The sequence below is a fragment of the Rhagoletis pomonella genome, unplaced genomic scaffold (assembly GCF_013731165.1).
Source record: "Rhagoletis pomonella isolate Grant_MI unplaced genomic scaffold, Rhpom_1.0 Rhpom_scaffold_00007, whole genome shotgun sequence".
NCBI lineage: Eukaryota > Metazoa > Arthropoda > Insecta > Diptera > Tephritidae > Rhagoletis > Rhagoletis pomonella.
The window spans coordinates 16,335,895-16,343,610 of record NW_023458561.1 but is presented as its reverse complement, the minus strand read 5'-3'; positions in this window follow the sequence as shown (position 1 = coordinate 16,343,610).

The following is a 7,716-nucleotide window of genomic DNA, read 5'->3' as shown; positions in this document are numbered from 1 at the left end:
AACTTGCACATTATTACATTAAAATTGAATGGGCTAAAAAACTGTATACTCAAAAAACTCTTCTGAGAAAAAAGTTTGAAATTATGATGCATTTTTTTGAGTGTTCTACAAAATCTTAAGCATAGGTTTATATGATATTTGTTAGGGAATGAACTGTATTGATTGAAAAATCTTAAAAAGTAATAAATTAACATAAGTGGCAAACAATATCATTTTGAATTTGGTACAAAATGATATGTCCAACTTTGACTTTTTAAACAATTTAATTCTTGTAAAAATGATTTATTATTGCGCCAAGTATTTTTTTGATATAGTTTTTCTTTACTTGTTTATGTATTTAAATAATGCTACGATTTTGGATTTAGACATGTATACTTCATAAAATGTTGTTATTCAAGTATTTATGTAAGTTAACAAGAAGATGTAACTACATCAGTAATTATGTTCGCTTAAGTACCCGCATTGAGGTACTTAAGCGGGCTCTTTTGAGTACCCATCCCGCCTAAGTACCTCAAAAAGCTGACATTTTTCGTGAGGTACTTAAGCGGGTTTTACTGTAGGGTAATGTCAACGATGTTAAAGCGGGCATGTCATTACTTTGAAAAGAATTCAGAATTGTCAAAAAGCATAATTTTGAGTAAAATTTTCTAAAACCAGAATTTTGTTAAGCAGCATTCCGTGTTCCGAATTTTGTATTAACAGAATTTCGATACTAATCCCGCTTCTTTTACTCTAAGTGGCGAATTATTGATATTCGACCTATCTCGGCAGCCAGTTCGAAAACGTGAAAACTTTTCAAGAACGCCCTACTTCAGAATTTGATTGAAAACACCCTATCTCAGGAACGTCTCATTACGCTGCACTACATAATTATGCATCGAAAAATTCTGCAAAATGTATAAAAAATCTGATCGAACACAATTCTGTATTTTATTAAGTCTGTTTTTGGAATTCTGTTGTTTCAAAATTCTGCTTTTGAAAGTTTCCCTTTTATTGTAGAGAAAATCTCAACACATTTACCATATTCGCATCTTCGGCCTAAATCTAAGTATGTGGGCACTTTTTAAAGTAATGGCATGACCTCTTTAACATTGTTTGCATAATGTTTTAATACAGAATTTTATAATTCAGAATTTTGAAACGCAGAATTATCAAAATTAGAATTTTTAGTAAGTTTTTGAAAACCAGAATTTTGTTAAGTAGAACTTCGTGTTCCGAATTTTGTAGTAACAGATTTTCGATACCAACCCAATATTTTATATTTAAAATATAATGGACCCTGGTTTCAGTTTAAAATACAAGTCAAACAATCAGTGCTATAGCTGTACCAAGGATGTCAGCAGTAGGGGTGCGAGAAAAAATGTCACTGAAGGGTTAAGCAGGGCTCAGATCAGGCATTTCTACGCCCGCAATCACCCCCACCTTTAGCCATTGAAGCCGCCATCAGAAACTGAGTGAATATTTCGTCATCAGTGACTTGACTTGAAAATATATTTTGTATTTGTACTATTGTATTGTATTTTTATTTTAAATGAATGTATTTTACTCAGATATATTCTTTATTTAAAAGGAAAACCTCGATTTCATTCTTAATCTTGCGAAAGAGAGAGCGAAAAATTTAAAAGCATGCATATGGCTTGCAGACTTTGGTTGTCAAAACAGCGTTAAGCGAGGATTCTAAGGTATTAGAAGTGCATACACATATACATATGCATTCATAAGGCACTCCGCACATTAAGCTCCTAATCATAGTAGTGTAATCGTTTCGGCATACTAAAGTATAAAGCTTTTATGCCGAACACATGTGTTTCAATGAAGCTCTGTACATTACGATTCAAAATCTTGTTTTCGCCTAAGCATAAAAGTTTCATGAATCGAAGCGCCCAACATTTAAGGCGCTTGTAGGCCCGAAATATCAGAGCCATAACTGGTTATTATTTTTTTACAATGTAATTTCTCCTTCGTTATAGGCTTTTATTATAAATATTACAATTATATTCCCATTCGTGCTGATTTCTTCTGACTATAAATTAAAGAAAATGATCATATGGCCCAAAACGCGTTCTGTTACAATATGTTTTGGCTCACAGTGCTTTTGAAAACCCTCTGAAACTCGCTAGAATACAACTTTCGGATAGTCTTTCTTCTTGCATCTGAAAGCATAAGTATGTGGCAATATTTAATATATACCTAAAATATATTGTACCTCCTGTTGTTAAGGAGTTATAAATGTTTCAAGAGCGGACTGTTACAATTTTTGGAAGCACTTTTAAAAGCCGCTTTATATTATCGATAAAGTCTGTTCGGCGTTAATCGTCGCTTCTTTCTCTATGCCATTTAGTACTTTTCTTACCCTTCAAAATTGGCCTTCGAGTGGTTTCTTACGATTTTTCCTTCAGAAATTATGGCCATTTGAAGATGACGTAATGAGTTAGAAAGCATATGGGAAAATCTAAAAAAAAACAGGTAACCTTTGTGTTATTAAGCTTTATTTACACTGTTGTAAACTACATCAAGCTGGTTGCTTTTTGATATAATTCACTGACGTATACTTGAAGCCTCAAAAAAAATTTGGAACAATTTGCTGCATTACTTTTGAATTATAAGTGTTTAAATTTAAAAAAAAAATAATGAAAACAAGTGAGTTTTTTTTTGTAATTTTTAAGAGGGGCACAATTAATTACGTTTGAAGTACACTTTATTCTAATTTGAAATTTAATGGGCGTTTAGCACTTATGTGTACACTTCATATGTAGAAGGTAAGAAAACTGTTGCATTAAATAAAAAAATTATAGTTTAAAAAACTAAAACCTCCCTATTATAATTGCCATTCGTACCGTCATCACGTATGTAACTCGAGAATAGAAACCGCTGCATCTTTTAGGCGCATCAATATTACATAGTTACATCCCGAGCTAATAAAAGGAAGGTAATAATAAAAATAACGAAATGGCAAGTAAATGAAAATCTGTAACTCCACATTTCACAATTTTCAAAATTTTCTTTATCGCATATAGATTTTGAAGCATTTAATTTTAAGAAATTTTTATGTATGTATTGTATTCTAAAAACAATTAGAATAATTTGAGAGGTGTGCTTTCACAATAAACTAACTTTTAAAAATAAAATATTCTGCGATCTTGAGCGTAATTTTTATTCCAAAAACATCTTAGTTGAAGGCACATTGGGAAATTACGTCGAACCGATCTAAATATTTTTATAACTACTATTCCTTATAACGTTACATATATCCGTAAAATGCTTAAAAAAATTGTCTCTAGAAGTGTGTAAAAACCCTGATTTAGTACATTTAATTATGCTCCTTCCTGTAGTCAGAATATTTCGAGCGTGGTATCAAATTAATTTTTTTTTACAAAGGTTCTCATAGTTGCTCTTGCTTAATAGGAGCCTTCTAAATTCAATGGCGGCACAGTTTTTCCCGATTTGCTCTTTGCTTAAATTTTAACTATTATATAAAAAAAACTCCCTCAGTTTTGAATATATTTTACTAAAATTTTGCACACGCTTGTATTTTAATATTTCTTTCACAATCTCTTAAAATCATCGAAATCGGTTCAGAGAGAACTGCTCCAATTAAGCAGGTTAAAATTTATATACGTCCACTTTAACATATAGCACGCATACAATTTATTATTCTATGATATAAAGTTTGAGTTATAGCGTAAAAACACATATCTGAGTAATTATTTGTATTGGGGCTATATATTAAAGTGAACCCATTTTGATAATTTTAAGGAATAATTAAGATAATGATAAAGCTGAGATAGTTTTTTTATAAAATGGTTAAAATTTAATCAAATTTTCAAGTAGCGTTATCTCGAAAACCGGAGCCAGTCTGGTAAAAGTCTGAATTAAGAACGTCCCAATTAAGTGGGTTCAACTTTCAACATCTTAGCTCAAAATTTACAACTTGAACAGCGTAATGTGAACCCAGCTTATACTTTTGTTTACTATTTCATGTTTATTCCTAGTCTAACTTTTGAAGCACTTGATGAAAATGAATTGCACTTATGTTAGTCGATTTATTAAGAGATTACGAATTTTTGGTCCCGGGCCCGACTTTTCTCTCGACGGCCCTGTACAATTGTATATGTGCACCTAAACCCTTAAGTACATAGATTTTCTAATATGGCTTTTCCACGGCACACGGTGTGCTTTTTGAATACTTCATACGAATTAATCGTAGCGCTTCTGACAGATATACAACAAAATGGTTTGAGAGCTAATGCAATTCCATTTCACGGAAAAATATTGGCATTGAGCCCCAATTACTACTTGACCTTAAAAAAATGGGTAAAACAAAATTTTTTATATCTTTTGTTATACTATTATTATTGATTTTGAATCAAAAAACACTCTAAAAACAAATACGTTGTAGCGATATTCAAGATCTTCAATTTAAGGCATGGTAGATATTTTTAGGACATCTGAAAGCCAGTTATAACAATTTTAAACCAAACTTCGTACAGCAGATTCGTACGAATTTTTACTCTGAAATTAGAAGAAAAATTTCCAAAAATGTTGAAGCTTAACTTCAGAATTGTCGTTGCAAAACACTAATCCCAGAGTGCAACCCTGTCGTTGTCGATGGTTTGATGAAGAATGGAAGAAGAAAAGGAAAATTAGCATGCACACATACATATAAAATCATGTTCCGCCATTGTTTGTTCTGATGCCTTAACTCGACCCAAACGCCTAGCCCAGTTGACGAAAAGGTATGCCTTCGCAAGCAATGGCGAGATGGACAGTCGAATATTTGCCGCAACTTCTTCGACGCTCTAAATGGCAAACCGAGGTAACACCGCTATAACCGAATCTACTAATATACCAGTGGGAGCGAGGTAGAATCACCGAAGTATTCATTGCTAAAGATGGCCAAGTTAGGAGCGCAGAAGTCAGTACCAGTTCCGGTAAGATACCTCGACCAGCCAGCAAGCTAGCCGTTCTGGAGTTTAGTGAATCTTTATGATAATTCACTGGTGAGTGGGATGTCGTAGCACAACACTAATCCCAGAGTGCTACCCTGTCGTTGTCGATGGTTTGACACAAATACACGTTCACCGTTTTTTTTTTGGATTATTTCCATTTTTGCCGAGAGAGCAGCCGGTGCAAAAGCACCAATTTGAAACAATGCGTCGTTTTGGCCGTATAATTAAAACCTTTAATATAATTGCGTGAAAGTTCTCATAGTTTTTCGGCGTCATCAACATAAGTTTTCGTCTGTATCGTCATCAGCACAGTTTTGTCGTCTTAATTTTTGATAGTGGTGGAAAAGTAGGCACAATAGTGCCATTTTTGGGACTTTCATTCACAGAGGCACTTTTGGCACAATTCATTAATTTTGGCACAGGCATTAAATACAAAAATTTAAAATTAAAGGCCACTAAGTATATAACAAAAAATCACATACAACATTATAGATTAAAAAAGTACAAAAAGTTAAAATTAAAAGCAGTAAAAATTAAAATAAGGGCCATGAGAAATATTTACAAAGCGCTGAATTCTATTGTAAATACGCAGTACGAAAAGTAACCCTGTAGGGAAAACACGAACTAGTGAAACAAATTTCTAGTTCAGTACTAGTTCTTTTTCGCCAAAAACGAACCAGTCTCGCACCAGTCCAAAAGCAGTGAAATGTGGTACTTTCACTAAACTATTTTATTTCAAATTTTAAACGCAGGGAAGGTAATCATTATGAGAAAAATAATTTAAATCAGCATTTAATCATTATTTTATGAATTATTATTGAGTTTTATTCTTGCGCTCAAACGGAAATAATTATTATTTGATTTTTATTTTTGGGATTACATATAATGATTACTTTATGATTTTTATTTTTTCGCGCAGACATTATCATTAAATTTGAGTTTTATTTTTCCACTTAAAAAAAAAAAAGATAATTTATAAAATTGAAAAGGCCATACAGACGCAACCTACTGAAATTTCGACCTGAAAAGTTTGGGTCTTATTCCTCTTATAAGGGTGCGGCTACCTCTCAAAAGGATACGTCGGTAATCACGCTGGTATAGTTGCTTAATAATCATTATACTTAGTGATTCCATAAACAAAGGCCAAGATCCTGAAGGACAATTGAGAAAGACAATGCAGTTGCAGAAAAAGAGACATTTAAAAAAAAGTGTCAAAATAATTATCACTTTCTCACTAAATTTATTTAAAAATGCAAGCCACCGGAGCTATCTTTTTTTAAGAAAAGGCAAACTAATTTTTTTTATGCAATCCAGCACAGCTACCTTAATACAGTCAGTCAATAAAGTTTAGGTACAACGAATTTTTTACAATACGGGCAACTATTTTTTAAATATTTTAGTTTTCGGTAATTTTTTATAAAAATATGGTCAATTCTACAACAAAATCCCAAAAAATCAGAGTTCCAAACCTTGTGCAAAATTTAAGAAAATTCTGCAAAATTTCATTAAAATAATTCACTTTCTATTTACGCTCTCTACAAAAAGTTGAGTTTACAGTTTTTTAGCCAATTCAATTTTAATATAATGAAGTGCAAGTTCGAGGAGGCCACGACTTACCAAACAACAAAAAACAATTGCTAAATATCAATGGTAAGTCCTAGCTACCTCAAACTTGCACTTTGTTATACTAAAATTGAATGGGCTAAAAAACTGCGTACTTAACTTTTTTCTAAAGGGTGTAAATTGCAATATTTGGATGGAAATTTGCGAAGTTTTCTTTAATTTTTCATAAGGTTTGGAACTCCGATTTTTGTGGTTTTTGGTGTATAACTAACCATATTTTTATAAAAAATTTGGGAAAAATAAAATATTTAAAAAATAGTTGCCGGTATTGTAAAAACTTCGCTGTACCTAAACTTTTTTGACTGACTGTATATCTTATTTAAGTTAAGTACGACAAAAACTTTCGAAGTACTTCATATACATATAAGCTTAAAAATAACTGAATTTACTTAAAAATCAATATGCTTAAATTTAGACAAGTAAGACAAAGTGAACTAATATTTTTACTTTTTAGCAGAACGCACTTTTGTTTTTTACTTACTACTTAAATTTTATACTACTACTACTACTAATGTGGTTTATAAATTTTAAATAAATGCGTTTAAACATTTGTGATGGTATTGTTCTTTCTTCAACCGATCGTATTGAATATAAAAGGGAAATTTTTGACAAGCCTGATTAGAAATATATATCTAAGGAGGTTGGGAACTACAAAAAAAAATGGATGCAGGTCGAACTAGATCTCATCAGTCGAATTAGGAACTGGTTTGGAACTAAAGAAAAGGGGATGCAGAACGAACTAGATCTCATTTGCCCAATTCGGAACTGGTTCGGAACTATAGAAAAAGGGATGCAAAACGAACTACATAGATCTTATCTGTCGAATTTAGAACTGGTTCGGAACTAGAGCCAAAGGGATGCAACGGGGTACAATTGACACTTCCTAGGACATCGCAATGTTAAATTCGCCAGTCGCTAGCATGCAAAAGAGAATTAACGCGTTCTAGTCATGGTTCCAAACAGGGATGGGCGTTTTTGAATGAATTTTTATTCAAATAAAAAATAAGATTTTATTCATAATTTTTATAATTTTGAATGACGAATAAATTTTTATTCTTTATTCAAACACTTTCGAATGATGAATAAATTTTTATTCTTCATTCAAGCACTTTCGAATAATGAATAAATTTTTATTCTTTATTCA